At 39.2% G+C, this 19,383-nt stretch overlaps 1 long non-coding RNA gene across 1 annotated transcript in view; it reads right to left on the bottom strand.

The window, feature by feature from the left end:
- Positions 1 to 265: 265 nt before the first annotated feature.
- The window catches only part of LOC141987226 (uncharacterized), a 388,498-nt gene continuing 369,380 nt past the window's right edge, over positions 266 to 19,383 (bottom strand). Inside the window, exon 6 of the long non-coding RNA XR_012639473.1 lies at positions 266 to 356. This is a non-coding gene — a long non-coding RNA (uncharacterized LOC141987226). The remainder of the gene's footprint in view (positions 357 to 19,383) is intronic.

The following is a 19,383-nucleotide window of genomic DNA, read 5'->3' as shown; positions in this document are numbered from 1 at the left end:
GGTGACACTAAGCTAAAGTGAAGCTTGTGAAAAATAAGGTCTGCCAACTGCTGAATTGAAGTGGAAAGTCCTAATCTTACAACTCATGTGCAGGACTTAGAAATGGGAAAAGATTGCTAAGAATCTGTATTTTGGAGAAATTATAAATAATTTGATATAGACACAGAAAAATTCAGAGGTGTGTCTCAGTCTAGAAGGAATGCAGGTGGATATAACTTTCACCTTTTTCTGTCCCCTCAGTGTCCATGTTACTCCAACGAAGTCTTCCTCAAAACACCTTTGGACTCACTTCAGTACTTGTAATGTGCCCTCTTTCCACACTATAATGGATTGTTGCTTTTTCCTCTGTTTGGTTTCTGTAGCATGAAAGGCAAAGAAAGGTAAAGAGTGAAGCAACAACAAGACAGCCAGTTATTGCTAACATTTCTTTGAAGGCTCAGGCAGCTAATTCTGAGAACTGCTAATGCCGTAAAATAGAGACAACAAGAAAACAGCCCTGGAGATTATAAATGGTGACGTCCCAAAAGGAGGAAAAGGGGACTGATAGAGGATTCTCACATGACATGCCTGACCCAACCCAAGAAGGAAGCAAGGAGAGATGATACACCAGATCAGAGGTGAAGTAAGGTAGAGCACCACCATAGAGGTCAGAGAGAGAAGAGTCTAACTAGCTGACCACCTTCTCTTCCACAGAATCATGCTGGGCAACTTACAAAATCAGAACCCAGGAACAAGCTAATTCTGACATAATCACAGTCAGAAACACATCCCCACAAACATCTAAAAAAACCCATCTACCTGAAGCTTTTATTCAACTAAGACCTAAAACAATAACACTGTTGTTATAATTAGATTCCCGACTGTGAGAAAAACCTGTCCGCACACTGCACATTAAGATACTTTTATAGCCATAGAAGGTTACTACTTATTTTAAATTAAACTAAGATTAATATTTACTGACTAATTGTTTCCTTTAAAGAAATTTACATGTGATTACTTATGCTTTATTTTGTTTGTTAAAAGTTGTACGGTTTGTGATAAAACCTATAAAATGTCATGTGCTTGGTTATCTTGGTATGTAATCTATTGAGCTGAGCTGTGATCACTGAATAGTACAAAACTCAAGATTTTAAGGCCAAAATCTGATCACCTAGTCTGACCTCCTGCATAACACATTCCATAGAATTTTACCCTGTAATTGAGGGAATTATTCTTCCCTATTATATAAATGAACACTATTGAGCACAACTGATTATGCTCCATCTGTGTACACACTTAAGTCTTTACCTTGAAAGAACACACATGAAAATGTGCTTTTCATGTAGTGAGATAGCTCCCTGAAAAGCTCCTTTAAAATTATTTCAAATCTAAATTCAAGTCTTTTTTAGCCCTTACAATATGAAAGCACATCAAAGATATAGACAAAAAAAAAACAGCTTTGGTAAGGGGAGGCGGCTTATATCTAACCTTTGAACAACCTTTCCACTTTCACAGGTAAACATTACAACTACTTTTTATTACTTGACAGGCTACATTCTTGGCTCCTAGGTGTAAATTCTTTGGAAATCAGATACAAAACTTTCAACTACATATAGTGAAAACTGTAAATATCAGGCAAAATTTCCTTTTATTTTAATGAGTATGCTGTTACAGCAATTTTACAGTGGACCTTTGCTGTCATGCTTAAAACTCTTGAGGTTTCCGGCAGTTCCCTGATGGGTCCTGTCAACTGCTCTTTTCAAAGGAAGTGATCATAACAATTCACTTTCCTGCTCAGTGAACCTTGAATGAATTGAAGGAGAACAACCTCAAATCCACTTGTTTCCTCTCACTCCAAATTTTATATGCATGGCTGACCACACACAACTTAACCCTTTCAATAATCTTGTTTGTAAACAACTGAGATCAGTAACAGAGACAAAACCTATATTATGACTGGTCTTACTGATGCAGTAGACTTTTAAACAATAGGCTTAAAGAACGATCCATTTATGGATTTTAAACCCAGGTTGGATAGCTTTGAAAGGCAAGGCTTTTGGGGGAGAGGGCATGTTTGTTTTTTCCTGTCCTTTCCTTTTTTCTGATTGTTCAGTTTGATTTCCTGATATTTAAAATGTTTCAAGGCAATGCTTTTGGTTTTTTTTTTAAATATATTCTTCTATAAAGGTGATACATAAGTATGGCACATAGGTGAGAAAGAGATGATAAAAGAAGCCAGCATATTGTTATTAGCAACCAGTCCTGAATATTCTATTCAGGTCAATAATTAGGATTCTCTCACCCAGGGACATATATGGCAGAAAGGTCAGATGCTGTATCACAGGGATCGGCAACCTTTGGCACGCGGCTCACCAGGGTAAGCCCCCAGGCGGGCCAGGCGGATTTGTTTACCGGCCACGTCCGCAGGTTCGGCCGATCTCAGCTTCCACTGGCCGCGGTTTGCCGCTCCAGGCCAATGGGGGCTGCAGGAAGCAGCAGCCAGCACATCCCTCGGCCCACACCACTTCCCACAGCCCCCATTGGCCTGGAGCAGCGAACCACGGCCAGTGGGGTCTGCAATCGGCCGAACCTGCGGATGCGGCAGGTAAACAAACCGGCCTGGCCCGCCAGGGGGCTTGCCCTGGTGGGCTGCGTGCCAAAGGTTGCCGATCCCTGTGTTATACACTGGCGTGGATCTCCTTAAATGAAGACAGGGCCTCAGCTTCACTTAGACTACTAAAATGATCCACCCACACAAATCTCAATGCAATATAAGGCTGACGTTATGGAAGTTTAAACACCAAGTAGAAAAAGGTGCAGAAATGTGTAAATTAAAGAAGGACTGGGCCTGCTTTATTTTACACACTATCTTGTTAGATGCTTGTCTTGCTACATTATTTCATTTTGGCCATATCCTTCAGAATCTTTCTACTGACTTCAAAGGGGGATGGATCAGATCCTCAAATAGGTATCAAACTGGACAGGCATGAATGAAGGATTTCTGATTTCAAATATTGTCTTTTCCAAGCCTCTAGATTCCTAGCAATTGTCTCTCACAACTGATCATGCAGTCCTTTCTTCATGTCAAATTCCTATTGATTGCAATGGGGCTTTGGGCTGAATAAGAACTGCAGGATCAGACTCTTTTACTGTATTAGGCCCTGATCCTATCAAGATTTATGCATATGTTCCACTTTATACCCTGTGAGTAGTCCCACTGAATTCAAGTAGTTTCGAAGTAAGTGGAACTATATCAGTGTGTAAGTTAAGCACATGCAGAAGTCTTCACAGGATCAAGGCTTTATACAGCAACCATCTAACTACTTATGCAAAAGCCGTTTACTTATTGCACTTTAGAACCCAGAGATCCCCTATTGTCAAACAGAACTCTGAAGAGGGGTGGGAGGTTAAGCTATTAACTATAGTGTTAGGCCTACCAATTAAATTCACCTTGCTTTCCGTCCCTTTTAATGGACAGCATGTTAATGAAGTTATTGGTAAGGTTGAAGTCAGTTAAAAAAGCAGGTACAGTAGATCAACTAAATAGAATAAAATCAATACAACTCAGGAAGTTTGTCCTTATCTACTTCTGAGCATGCAAACCAATGTACATCTACAACATTTCTCCTTCAAATAATTAATGTGGTACACTTATAATCTCATAATAATTTTGTTTAGTTACATATACTACAACAAAACAAGTACTCTGGCAATATGCTGTGATGTGCTCAAAGTTATTTATAGTGTTTCACACAGGTTGGCAAACAGTAGGGGGAAATGTACATCAAATTACTTAAATTGAAGAAAAAACTGAACACATAATAAGAAAAGTTACATTCCTGAGGGTTCACTTGATGATGGCAGTTATTTAACTGTGCATAAAAAGAAGCTTATAAGGAAAATTTCAAACTACAACAGAATTTTTTGAATGCAAAAAGAAAAAAAAAAAGCCGATAAGGTGACACTATAGGTGCTCAGATGTTATAGTAATGGGAATACTATAAAACCCTAGATAAACAGAAGGCTAGTTAAAATAAACATATCTGACATCATTGTTAAATCAAAGTAGGTGAATTATAGAAATATATAGCTGGAAGTGGCCTCAAAATGCCATGCAGTCTTGTCCCCCCCACACTGAGACCAGATTGAAGTACACCTCAGACCAGGTGTCAGCAACCTTCAGCACACGGCCCATCAGGGTAATCCGCTGGTGGGCCACAAGACATTTTGTTTACATTGATTGTACTCAGGCATGGCCCCCAGCAGCTCCCAGTAGCCGTGGTTCGCCATTCCTGGCCAATGGGAGCAGTGGGAAGCTCTGGCCAGCACGTCCCCGTGCAGAAGGGAGGGAGGGCAAGCAGCAACACGAGCTGTGCGTGGGAAGGAGGGCTTGGGAGAGCAGCTTGGGCCGGGCCAGTGATGGAGGTCTTGGGCTGCCCCCGCGTGCAGGGGGTAGAGGTAGGCCTCGGGCCAGCCCCAGGCAGGCAGGTAACAGGGGGGCTTGGGCCGGTCCCATGGGTGGGGGGTAGAGGCGGGTTTTGGGATGGCACATGTGGTGTCCCGTTTTCCCTTTGGGAAAATATGGTCACCCTATCTTTGTGACAACCATTTACATATCTGAAGACTTATGCCCCCCCTCTGTCTTCTCTAGACTAAACATGCCCGATTCTTTCAACCTTTCTTCATAGGTGATGTTTTCCAAAACTTCTATTTCTGTTGCTTTCTCCTGGGCTCACTCCAATGTGTTCACATCTTTCTCAAAGTGTGGTGCCAAAACTCGATACAGAACCCAGCTGTACCAGCAACCAGCAGAGAACTCCAGTAGTACCCAGAGCAGAATAATGATCTCCCATGTCTTACATACAACACTCCTATTAATGCATTCCCAGCATGACATTTGCCTTTTTCTCAACAGCGTCACACTCTTGACATATATTCAATTTGTGCTCAACTAAATCCTCCAGAGCCTTTCCCGGAGTACTACTGCCTAGACAGTGCTTTCCATTTTGTATTTATGCATTTGATTTTTCCTTCTTAAGAGCAGTACTTTGCACTTGTGTTTTCTGAATTTCATCTTACTGATTTCAGACCAGATGTCTAGTTGATCATGATCATTTAGAATTCTAATCTTTTCCTCCAAAATACTTGCAACCCTTCCCAGCTTGGTGTCATTCTCAAATTTCATAAGTGTACTTTCCATTTCATCATCCATGTCATTAATGAATACATTCAATATCTCCTCACGATGGTCTTATAAGACATCTTGCAAAATTGTTATCAAACTTTACCAGCACTGACACAAAATATCTACTCACCCATTCTGAGCATGATGATGATGATGATGAACAAGATAGTAATCTTACTTAGCTGTCCTAAAATTAAATTGACTTGCTCCAGGCAGGTGGGAAAATAGAATTCTGCAAGGCCCACTTGCATGCTACTTATCCACGTAACATTCCCTGTCTCTCATTATTATTTATTTTTATTTTTCTAGTACCACCCACATGCTAGATACTGCCCAAATACAAAAGACAGCACCGTCCCCACCCCAAAAGAGCGTTCTCAGGGCATGTCTATGCTGCAGCTGGGACTGTGCTTCCCAGCGTGGGTATACAGACTAGCACTAGCTCTGCTCGAGCTAATGCTCTAAAAATAGCGGTACAGTTGGTGGTATCATGGACAACAGCTTGGCCTAGCTGCCTGCATACAAACTCAGCTGGACCCACTGGGTATGTACCTGGGTGGCAAGCCCAAGCCCCCACCCTTGCTAGTCCTGGCTGCACTGATATTTTTACAACATTAACTGGAGCAGAGCTAGCACATCTGTCTCCTCATGTAGACTTACCCTCAAAGGCAGAGTCTATGACTGCATCCTACTTGGGTACTGGAAGATATTGCATAAGTCAGTGCCTCTCTGAAGTCCAGAAGTGCAAACGTTTTACAGGGAGAATCTCCAAGGGGTCATGCACCTCTATTACAATACTCCCAGCAGACACAGCCAGAAGTCCACAAGTTACCCACATCTTTGAATAGCTCCACACATTGTTCCAGTAAAGCAATGGTAAATAATTTTTAACAACAGGTTGGACAAACATCAGTCAGGGATGGCCTAGGTTTACTTGGTCCTGCCTCAGCTCAGGGGGTTGGACTGGACTTCAAGAACCCTTCCAGGCCTATATTCCTATGGTTCTATATCCATTATACCTGGTTTCTGCACCCGACCAGCCATTCTCAAGATTGGACAGTTTACATGGTGATAAGTGTTTACACACACCTTACTACTGTGTAAGCAGAGTCCTAATGCTGAATAGCCACAGGTCTGCTACTGAGCTACAAACCAAAATATTTTAAAAAAGGAAAATTGTTCTTTGAAGTTGTAGTTCAGCTGATGGATTGGAACAGAAAAAAGTAATCTGAACTCTCTAGACCACTTACAAGAAATCAAAGTAACAGATGAGTTCACTTTTTGTAATAAAGATTTCCTCTCCAATCCCATAAGTGTCTGATACACCAAGTAGAAAATCCAAACTTCTCCAACTATTTGTCTTTTCCCAATCTGGAAAAACAAAGTGAGGAGGAAGAGGCATCCATAATATATGCAATTTTAAGATGAGAAGCTCATTCAGGTGAGGAATTTGGATATGTATTGTCATGGCCCCTTCTGGCCCCTTTTGGTGTGTGTTGCACTCAGTGTCCTCTTGGGTTCTTTCAATCACTTATCCAAATTAGGTTGGTTCAAAATATGTACCTCTTTCATTGGGTCTGATATACTAAGTCTTTCTACATAGTGTAACTTACTTCATTAGTTGCCCAGTTCACACCCACACTGGGTCCATATAAAGAGTCCTAGTTGGCTTCTTGCCCCTGTTCAGGACATCCCTTCAGCCCCTTTCCTGGAACTGGGGTTATATTTTAAACAGTGTCTCTTTGTCCCACCTCAAGCTGGGAGTCCCAAACTCTCCTCCTAGAGCAGGATATACCTCAGTCTCCCTCTCTCTCTCTTTAACCTGGAGTCCCCAGCCCTCCTCCTAGAAGTGGCTTATAATTAGAAGCGGCTGTAAAGCCTCAGCCAGGTTCCCCTCCAGCTGACCCTTTTTCTCCAGTTAGTCTTTTCACCCTGAAACTAGGAGGGTTCAGCAAGCAAATCTTCTTCTGATAGTATATGCCCTGCTATGAGCGAAGTGGCAGCCTATATGCTAGTCCCCTTTCTCCTGGGTCATCCTCAATTAATCAAGACAGAGGAGTCTTGCCCTGCCCATTCTTGTGCTCCCAGGACATTAAAGAAACAGTACTTATTCCCAGGATCACTTCCTTTCCAACAATACCTCTTCGTACTAACCGACCCTGGGGAATGTGGTAAATGATACCAGAAAACTGAAAATAAACAAAAGTAAATCCATGCCTATTTCACAATAAAGGTTTTGAGCAAATTAAAGGAGTAAATTATGACACAGACATTCACTGGGCAATGGGTATTGTAAATCAGCAGCAGACTGCGTAGTCTGTACAATAAGCCAAGCTGTTTTATGCCTGTGATTAGGCTACAGAAGAAAAAGAAGCTATCTGGCAACATACACGTTAAACGTGGATTAGCAGGTAATCTTATTAACCAGAATTAGTACAGTATCTTTGGGACAAAGATTTTATGTAGCTAACATCTAAAGAAGAATTGAAAAGCTGTTTGCTTAATTGTTAAAATGCACTGCATATACCACAGACATTTTTAATCTTTTTTAAATAACACAGATGGATGGTTTGGATATGACCTGATTTGAACTCTGATCCAGTTGTTTTACACCCTGGCCTGGAGGCCTTCATAATTCCTTTGTAGAACATCCAAAAATGACTGCAGCAAGGGCAGCATCAAACATCCCAAAGCAGACAAAATCCTAATTTTAAAATATAATTTAAAAGCCTTTAAAATTTCCCTTAAAAACAAAGTTAAATATTGAATATATATTCTGATTTTTCCCCAGTGACTCTTTTTTAATTTTCAACTATGAAGCAAGGGGGAGTAATTTAAGAAAACCCCCTCACCCTCCTGGGCTCCTTTGAGGTATATGAGGAACAAAAAATTAGTACACTTTGTGGGTTTAATTCTATTTTAAGGCCCATAAAAGGACAGTCTAATATACTATAAGGCAATAACAGAAAAAGCTGATATGGGATTCATCTGGTAAAGAATTAAAGGACAGGAATATAATTAATGCCACTAACCATGGTTTTATAGAAAATAAGGCTTGTCAGACAAATCTGATTACATTCTTTGACAAGATTAAAAGCTTAGTTGATAAAGGTAACTACACAGATGTAATATATTTAGACATTTGTAAGGCATTTGATATAGTACCTCATGACATTCTGATTACAAAAACAAAATTAGCACTATACAATCTCAATTCAGCCAATATTAATTTCATTAAACACTGGCTAACTGATAGATCTCAGAAAGTAGTTGTCAATGGGGGATCATATCTGAATGTGGTTTTTTTAGTGTGGTTCCGCAAGGATCAGAAGTAGGCCCAATGCTATTCAATAATTGAATAGCATATTCAGGAGCTCAGATTAGATAATCTAACTGTCCCTTCTGGCCTTAAACTGTATGAATCTATGGAGGATGGTGATGTTCCTTAGGTTCAGATCCTGGAATGCTTTTTCAAGCCATTACTCCAGTGCATGAAGGTCTGTTCTCCAGGAATGAGGAATGTTGAGGAACATCTGCAGTCCCACATATCCACTTTTTGGTTGGTGAGTAATGGTAACAGAAATGGAACACCCTCTGAATTCAAAGCTGGTTTTGTTCTTGTGCATGCTCCTCTGTGGGTTCTCCCTGCGGTTAGCTTTCCATTGCCCTGTCACAGAGCTTGTATTTTGTTACTTTTTTTCTGATACAGAGAACTGTTGTTGCTATTCTTAACAATAATGAAAGAAACACCTACTCATGACTTTGATAAAATTCTATACATTTCAAATGTCATGATTCCATTACCAATTCTCATTATAACAGACTCAGGTGGAGTGATGACAATGATTTTACAAACAGAGACCTTCAAACCCAACTATTTATTAGAATTGTTTACATACAGCATGTAAGATATCTAAAGAAATCATGGCGTCTCTATCACATTAACCATAACTCAATATTCCAATCATGCTGGTGATATAATACTGGGAGACAACTGTCTTTGCAACGCATTGTTACTGTGGACACATGACGCTAGAAAACTCTAAGGAATCACAAATATGTTTTAAAACTAGAGACCTTGCAAATATGAGTGTTCTACACTAAGAATTCATAAACATTCCATGATTAGCACAGCAGTCAAAGAGCTCTCATGTATAAACAAGGTATATAGCCTGAAAGAGATTTACAGACCAAAATATCTTGGGTCAAATTCTGCCCCGTGTGCTCTGCCATCCTTCCCCCACACATACACACACACTTTTTGGTTATTCTGTGTACTATTTTAAGATTACTGCTCTCTAAACTACAAAGCAACTTTAAAAAAAAAATGAAAAATCTGGTAAATTTGGATGCACACATTTGGTAAATATTGTTCTGACCTTTTATACAATGTGGATACCGCCATGCTTTTGACATCTTCAACAAGTAGTAATTATAGAAATGATCCTTTATTTGCCATCTGAAAACTACCTCACAATGATAGTTTCTACAAGTACAGTAATATCTCTTGCAGATATTTCTTGAATGCTATCACAGTTAGTGCTGAGCAAAAGAGATGAAAATATTTTATCCTGATTTTATAACGCAAAAAACGTCATTTCATGTTTCATATTTATAGATTCATAGTTTAAGGCCAAAGGCATCATTAGATTTATCTTATCTGACCTCATATATAACACAGGCCATAGAATTTCACCCCGTTACTCCTATATTGAGCCCAGTAACTTGACAACCATATTTTCCAAAAAGGCATCCAATCTTGATGTGAAAACATCGAGATCTTATTTCATCTCTTACATTTTCACTTTGCTTTGAAATGTTTGTGACTTACCTTTGTTTAAAGGCATAAGAAATATGTAAAATTCATTTACATAGAACATTTTTAGTCACGGAACAAATAGCAATCTTTGAATTGTTTCTCTTGTGGGTTTTGGTAGGAAAGGAGCAATAGGAACACACACACACACAGTAACACGTATGCCTACCACAGAGCTATTTGGATTAAAATCCTTTGTACAATTCATATAGGTTTCTTGCTGATGTTTTTGCAAATGTTATGCAAATATTAATAATACAATATTCAGCAGAACATGGCCTTATTGGGCCAAGACTTCATCTGGACTCACCTTCCACATCCATAAAAATACCATATTTGCACATGCACCCATTTGCAGCATGCACACTTTCAAATTCTAACACCTTCATTCATCTGAGATTTTCAAAGAAGTCTGAGAGGTTTGGATGGGATTTTAATTGGACCTCCAAATTACTTAGGAAACTTTGAAAATCTCAGTCATGGAGTTTCAATTTGTACCCATAAAAACCATTTGGCCAGATGTTAGAATTTTTCAAGGGTGCATGGAGGTGATTGCATCTGCAAAATGTGGATGCATGTATGTGCACATGCGTAAATGGAGAACAGGAGCTGAATATCAGGACTGGAAATTTTATAGTTTGCCCGATATGAAAGAAACAAATAAAATGTACAGACAGCAAATGTTTCTATACTTGAAGTTAAAATACAGCAATTTGGGTGGATATAATTTGATGTTTCTTAGCTCTAAGATGTGGGCAACAACTATGTAAAGTTTCTCTCTGCTTCATGCCCACTAAACTCAATTTTCTGAAAATATCAAATGTTTAATTTATGTGATAATATGATTCATATTTCTTTGTCTGGGGAAAAGTTCTTTGTGACCAAAGAATGCTAATAATCTGAAAAATGTTTGGGTAACTTCCTTACTGATTTTAATTTGTGGCTATAAATAGGACAATAAAGGGAAAGTTTGACAATAGTTGCTTTTATATGACTTCTAGGCTACATGGACCTTACCCAGGATATGGAATGTAAGGAATTTCTGTGCTGCCCTTGTAACATTTAGTGGGATGAATTAACAGAAAAAAATATTTACTAACATAAAAATGCATGGTCAAGGTCCATAAGTTTTCCTCATTTGAATTTACCCAATATATTATCAGCCTCTTTTCACAGACAGGATTTTCTCTCCTGGGTGATTAAAAAACAAAGAATACCACAAGAACATCCAAGAATGTTACCAAATGTACATCGGGAACTTGAAACAACAATATAATGGAATTCAAGTAATGCCAAAATAAGATTTCTTTCATCATTAATAAACATCTGAAAACAACACACTACATTGTTTTGCAAGACTCATGCCATCTTTGTAGGTTTGTTTTGCATGTTTTACACAAACCAAAAATAAACTCCCACCCAACATAAAATTACGGGTTGAATTCTGCTCTCAGTTACATCCAAGCAACTCCTCTGACATCCAAAGCTAGAGAAGATGGCTCTTCCTTATCTAGCAGTGAATTGCACTAGAGAGTCTCAAAACATCATTAATGAAGAGTGTTTGAAAAATTAAAGCTAAAAATCGATAAGAAAAATCTCTGTGTGTTCATTACATTTTATTATTCACAATATAAAAACAAGCAGGTATTTTCATGTTGGACATGAATTTAAGATAAACAGAAATCATATACCAATATAATGGCCATGCTTTTATGTCACAGTTCAGGGCACTGTACTCCCCCTCTATAGTCTAGCAATCCGGTTTCAGGCTTCTGGATCCCCTGACCATCACCTCTTGACAAGTCTCCTGACCAGGTATGATCCAGGAGCTGTGGAACCCGGAAATACTGTGAATTCACCAACAAAGTCAGAAACCATAAGCAGACCTGCTTTACCTTTCTCCTCAGAGATGGTTAACAGTGCATTTGCCAGTTATAAGTCACCGCAGGGCACTTCCTACGCAAGCCTATTTTATTCTTAATGTAAAAGCACTACAGAAAAAACATTAAAAACAATAAAAATATGCATGTTAATAAGCTTGTCAGAGATCATCCCAACTCTAACATGGGTCTGACAGGAGCAGTCCTTCAAAATGCCACAAAAGGGTCTCCTCTATGGTCACAAGGTTGTAGCAGCTTCAACTCAAAACTAGCACCTAGTCTTATAGGACCTCAGTAGGCCAAGTCTTTCCAACCCTTCCCTAAGGCCTGGGGCTCTCTGTTAACCAGAAGTCCTGTCCATTTGGTTGCTTAGGAGAAGGCCTTGAGCCTGTTTAAAACCACAAATCTATTAGAATTCCTTGAGGGGGTCACAACAGGACATGGGTGATCCAGCATGCTTGGACTTTCAGAAAGCCTTTGACAAGGTTCCACACCAAAGGTTCTTAATCAAAGTAAGCAGTCATGGGGTAAGAGGGAAAGTCCTCTTATAGTCCTCTTATCAATAACTGCTTAAAAGATAGGAAGTGAAGGGTAGGAATGAGAAGAGGTAAATAGTGTGGTCCCCCAAGAATCTGTACTTGGAGGCACAATTTCCCTTTGCAGAAACTGTGTTGACTCTTCTCCAACATATCGTGTTCATCTATGTGTCTGATAATTCTATTTTTAATATAGTTTCAACCAAGTTGCCTGGTACTGAAGTTAGGCTTATTTGCCTGTAATTGCAAGGATCGCCTCTGGAGCCTGTTTTTAAAATAGGCATTACATTAGCTATCCTCCAGTCATCTGGTACAGAAGTTGATTTAAGTGATAGGTTACATACCACAGTTAGTAGTTCTGAAATTTCTTATTTGAGTTCCTTCAGAACTCTTGGGTGAATGCCATCTGGTGGCTTATTACTGTTTCATTTATCAATTTGTTCCCAAATCTCCCTTACTGATACTCAGTCTGGGAGAAGCCCTCAGATTTGTCAACTAAAAAGAATGGCTCAGATGTGGGAGTCTCCCTCACATCCTCTGCAGGGAAGACTGATGCAAAGAATGCATTTAGCTTCCTCATAATGGTCTTGTCTTCCTTGAGTGCCCCTTTAGCACCTTGATTGTCCAGTGGCCTCACTGCTTGGTTGGCAGGCTTCCTGATTCTGCTGTACTTCAAAAAAAAAATGTTGGTTTTTTTGCATCTTTTGCTAGCTGCTCTTCAAATTCTTTTTTGATCTGCTTAATTATAGTTTTACACTTGATTTGCCAGAGTTTATGTTCCTTTCTATTTTCCTCAGTAGAATTTGACTTCCAATTTTTAAAAGATGTCTTTGTCTCTAGCCATCTATTTAACTCTGTTGTTTAGCCATGGTGGCATATTTTTTGTCCTCCTACTGTCTTTTGTTTATTTGAAGTAGACATAGTTTGAGCCTCTCTTATGGTGTTTTTAAAAAGTTTCTATGCAGCCATCAGGCTTTCCACTCTTATGACTGTTCCTTTTATGATGCTTTCTTATCTGGTCCTAAGTTGTCTTTCCGTCTCTCTCTAGCATACATCCTCTTAATTAGACCAAAATCTCACATGTGCTCTGGCCCAAGACTGGTTGGTTGCCTCTATATACCACCACAAACTCTTGTTTTATCATTTTCCCTTTATATTTAAGAGTCAGTGAGTATTCTCCCAACATTAACATTGTTCCTCCATTAAGTTTTTCACAGATACTTTTGACTCTTCCACTTTTATGTGCTCATTACATCTCTCTATTTCATTTTTATTATTACATTTATTTGTGCCCCAGTGTCTATTTTATGTGTCACATAAGTGCTATTTGCATACATTTTCATTAGCCAGTCTTGAGTGTTCAGCCTCCTCTATTACTCTGCTTAAGAACAGCTCTTCCTCTTCACTTGAGAAATCTTGCATTTAATACATATACTTTCCTTCTTTCTCTGCACATTTCAGTGTAATATTTGGATTTCTTACATTTTCTACACATTTGTTGAATGATCGTACTTACATCATCCCTTGTGAAGATACTTTACCGTCTGTAGGTGGTCTTCATTACATCAATCAAACCTTTCCCTACTAGGGATTATCTTTACAGTAAATTACACTGATGCCCCTTGATTTCATACATATAAATGTGTGTCTCAGCACCTTTTTCCTTATCTGAGCTTCTCCACGCCATATCTTTGAGGAGTCACACTGTTAATTGGTTACTTACTTATTTACCTCATTATTATTAGCATTTACATCAGTTAGTTGCCATGGTGTTGCTATGGTATTTCTGCGGTTACACTTATTCCTTAAATTTATCCTGAAATCCCAATAACCTTTATTTGTGACTTTATACTTCCTACCAATCAGCTTTCTAATGACTGGGCTTAATCTTCTGACTTACTCCTGTTAGTTCCTTATATATTCATGTAAATAATTCTTTTCTCTTTCGATCAGTAATTTAGAATGTTTAACTATCTCCAATCCATGTCACCATTTTGTAAGGCTGGATACCCGACAGCTTTATAAGAAACATTGTGATCATAAAAGGACACCATTTTAACGTAAACTGACCTTACACGGCAAATCATAGGGACTTTGTTAATAATGGTGTTCTGAGCTAGAGCACACCATTTTCCATAAACTTGAATAGAATCCTAGAAAAAAGTTATAATTTTTTTCTCCATAGGGAAAACTGATTACATAAGCAAGTTTCAAGACTCTTCCATTCTTTCACAATTTCCTATGGACTTTGTGTGTCCATTCTCACATATGAACCCATGCAACGGTGGTGCTAGCTCACTGGGGGCCCTAAGCAGGAATATTTTAAGTTCCCCCATACCTGCTTCCTAAAACTACTAATTGCATCATTTACATAACCCAAAATCTACCAACACAGCGCATGCTAACACACTTGTTAAAACATCCACATTAAAGATGATGAATGGTATTTGGGGGGTAATACTAAATCACTACCCCTGTGAGCTGCTTGGGGCCCTAAGTAATTGCTTAGTCTGCTTATACCTAGCACCACCACTGAACCCGTGCAGCCCAATGAAATCAAAGAAAGTCTTTCCATTAACTTCAGTAGGCTTTGAATTAGGCCCTAATTCTTTGTAGCCAAAACCATGTTCTTTATAATATGGGCCTGCGCCTACTTCCACTGAAGTAAAGCAAACTACCCTTGTAGATGGAACAGACCCAATACTTCATGTTTATTCATAAGTTAATTTTGTTGGAACTTGCACATTCCAGACACCCACCTTGTAAATGGTTAAAAAGTAATATATTTCTTGCGAAGAAAGAGGCTGGAGATTTTGCTACTGTTACTCAAATTTCTAAAGCTCCCTTCCATTCAGTATCATTTGGGAACCACTCTCCACAGGGGTACTTATTACAAGGGCTGTTGATTAATCACAGTTAACTCACATGATTAACTCAAAAAAATTAATCGCGATTAATCACAGTTTTAATTGCACTGTTAAACAATAGAATACCACTTGAAATTTATTAAATATTTTGGATTTTTTTCATATATATTGTATTCTGTGTTGTAATTAAAATCAAAGTGTATATTCTTTTTATTACAAATATTTGCACTGTAAAAATGATAAGCAAAAGAAATAGTATTTTTCAATTTACCTCATAAAAGTACTGTAGTGCAATCTTTGTCGTAAAAGTGAAACTTACAAATGTAGATTTTTTTGTTGCATAACTACACTCAAAAACAAAGCAATGAAAAACTTCAGCGCCTATGGGTCCACTCAGTCCTACTTTTTATTCAGCCAATTGCGAAGACAAACAAGTTTGTTTACATTTACAGGTGATAAAGAAGTGGGCAGCATATTTACAATGTCTCCAGAAAGTGAGAACAGGTATTTACATGGGACTTTTGTAGCTGGCATAGCAAAGTATTTACATGCCAGATATGCTAAACATTCATATGCCACTTCATGCTTCAGCCACCATTCCAGAGGACGTGCTTCCATGCTGATGATGCTTGTTAAAAAAATAATTTGTTAATTAAATTTGTGACTGAACTCCTTGTGGGAGAATTGTATGTCCCCTGCTCTGTTTAACCTGCATTCTGCCATATATTTCATGTTGGGTAGCAGTCTCAGATGATGACCCAGCATGTTGTTCATTTTAAGAACACTTTCACTGCAGATTTCACAAAACACAAAGAATGTACCAATGTGACATTTCTAAAGATAGCCTCAGCACTCAACCCAAGGTTTAAGAATCTGAAGTGCCTTCCAAAATCTGAGAGGGACAAGGTGTGGAGCATGCTTTCAGAAGTCTTAAAAGAGCAACTCCGATGTGGAAATTACAGAACCCAAACCACCAAAAAAGTAAACCAACCTTCTGCTGGTGGCATCTGACTCAGATAATGAAAATGAACATGCGTCAGTCCTCCTTCCTTTGGACTGTAATCGAGCAGAACCCATCATCAGCATGGACGCATGTCCCCTGGAATGGTGGTTGAAGTAGGAAGGGACATATGAATCTTTAGTGCATCTGGCACGTAAATATCTTGCGATGGCGGCTACAAGAGTGCCATGAGAATGCCTGTTCTCACTTTCAGGTGACACGGTAAACAAGAAGCAGGCAGCATTATCTCCTGCAAATGTAAACAAACTTGTTTGTCTGAGCAATTGTCTGAACAAGAAGTAGGATTGAGTGGACTTGCAGACTCTAAAATTTTACATTATTTTATTTTTGAATGCAGGTTTTTTGGTATATAATTCTAGATTTGTAGGTTCAACTTTCATGATAAAGAGATTGCACTACAGTACTTGTATTAAATGAATTGAAAAATACTATTTCTTTTGTTTTTACAGTGCAAATACTTGTAATCAAAAATAAATATAAAATGAGCATTGTACACTTTATATTCTGTGTTGTAACTGAAATCAATATATTTGAAAATGTAGAAGACATTCAAAAATATTTAAATAAATGGTATTCTATTATTGTTTAACAGCGCGATTAATCGCCTGGTTAATTTTTTTTAACCACTTGACAACCCTACTTATGACCCTCCTTCTGTCGGTGGTGTGTGTCCTCACCAGAAGTGCTTCCACTGACTGATGAGGGGTAGTTGTGGGGGAGGGCAGGGCTGAAAGCCAGGGCTCTAGAATCTGTGGGGTGAAAGGGTCCCAGAGCCCAGACATGTTTCTTAACCGCACCAGTGAAGGGATAACTAAGTCAATGCTTTCGATAATGCATCGACTCCAAATAAATGTAAGGCTTAGCTGACAGGCACCCTGTAGCTAGCAAAAGAGAAAATCAGTTATGAAAGCTTATTTGCTGGATAGCCTGCTAACCCTTTATTTTATATATAATCTAAAAATCACTGGTCTGAACGAGACCTGAACCATACTATATACAGCTGTGCGTTTGTGGATCTCAACTCTGGTGTGCATGTGAATTATTCTTTAATTGCAAAAATGAAAAGCTAATCCTTCAGGAGGAAAAACAACGTGTCCATTAACAAGAAGCTTGACACTTCATTTAACAGCAAGCATCAACAGGCACCAATTGTAATAGAACTTGCGCTAGCCTTAGTCCTGTTTTCTGTCAGCTACCCCTTTCCCATCAGAGAGGGGGAAAAAAGGATACAAAGTGCAAATACATTACATTAAAAATAATGCTGTTTTGTTATCTTGATCTATGTGACTGCCTTGCCCATGAGCCTTAAATGGCAAGTAGTATTAAAGACACATGCTGCTAACTGTAATCTGGAGAGCTTCTTTTAAATCTCAGCAACAATAGAATTGCTTCAGAATTGAACTCGATGTTCTGAAAGGCTGTCTGAGGATACCCCCAAATAACTCATCATGTATGGGTACAGTGTAAACCTGGGGCTGCAGTATTTTTAGATCATTCACAGCAGAAGCCTTACAGAGGTTGTACATTCTAATGCTTACAGGTTCCCCAGAAGGATACCAGATGCTACTCCCAGTTGTGCCATTGACCTCATTAGGACTTAGTCAGCTCAACAGTAAAACTGACTTTATAAAATAAATAATCAAGAACTCTGAGGAAAACCAAGCTTTTTGAGGCTATAGTAAGGCATCAGAGCAGTGGTAGAGATGCTCTGCATCAAGATACCAAATTTGGGATGATTGCTTCCTACCTCTGCAGTTTCTTGGATCCCCTGCAAAAACGCCCGTTTGGTCTACTAGTGCACATACATTTTTCCCCCCAGGAATTGAAAAATCAAAGCAGTTTCTCTGCAGTTTTATGTGAAGGCCAACAATATTTAAAAAGCCAATGAATTTGTTCAATGTTACTGTTTGTGAAAGACAGATATCACTTGCTAGAACCAGCCATGGTATGGAATTATGTTGTAATAGCTTTTTCAAACAAGGCTGTCAGTAAACTTCAAACTTCTCCCTCAACTCACCCTACAATAGCTCTATTATTCTAGATATAGGCCTTGACCCTGGACAGAGTGTGACATTCCCCTCTGGTGTAATCCGGACCGGTGATCTCCTAGGTCACTCCAATCCTTGACTCCGGGAGCCAGCCTTATCCTGCTCTGCTGTGAGAACCCCCACTTCTGAGCTGTTCACGTACAGCCTCTGGCATGTAAGGTGCTCCCAGCTACTTGCAAACGAATGACACTAGCCAATATCTCTGGTCCAAGACAGAATCCTAGGAATCTCCATCTTGCGGTGTCCAGTTATGCCCGCTGGACGCTGCAAGCTTATATGAGTTCGTCAATTTAACAAAGAAATTGATATGTACCTGGCTTGTTATCCGAAGGGGAGTCTCTGATATGCTTCAAACCAAACGCACTGCTTCAGGTCGAATAAATAAATTTATTAACTATGAAAGATATAATCACTTAAAATCTAAGTCAAAGCATAACAAGTCAGATTTGGTCAAATGAAATAAAAGAAAAATGCATTCTAAGCTGATCTTAACACTTTCAGTGCCCCTACAAACTTAGATGCTTCTCACCACAGGCTGACCCCTTCAGCCAGGCTCTCCCCTTTGATCAGCACCTCAGTCACTTGGTGGTGATGTCTGTAGATGGAGGTGGAAGAGAGAGGAAGAGCATGGCAAACACCTCTCCCTTTTATCATGTCCTTTCCTCCCGCTCGGATTTGCCCCCCCCCCCCCTTCAGAGTCAGGTGAGCATTACCTCATCAGAGTCCCAAACTGACCAAAGGAAGGTGGGTGACTCACTGAAGAGTCCTACAGATCCTTTGTTGTTGCCTGGACCAGTGTCCTTTGTTCCTGAGAGCCTGGGCTGGGTCCCAAACATGCCTAGAAGAGGTGTGAACTGCCCCTCTGCTCTTAGAAAGTTTTTGCCTGGTCTTGCTTTAAGCCACGAGGACACATTTTCAGCCTCATAACTATATACATGAAATTACAACCTTTAACATTACTATATCAATGATTACTATAACAACAATGCTCAGTGCATCAGAAGCCTTCCGAAGACACCCAACATGACAAACTTTGCATTACATACCACAC

Source organism: Natator depressus, chromosome 1 (assembly GCF_965152275.1).
Source record: "Natator depressus isolate rNatDep1 chromosome 1, rNatDep2.hap1, whole genome shotgun sequence".
In the NCBI taxonomy this organism is placed as follows: domain Eukaryota; kingdom Metazoa; phylum Chordata; order Testudines; family Cheloniidae; genus Natator; species Natator depressus.
This window is presented reverse-complemented; position numbering and strand designations above follow the sequence as displayed.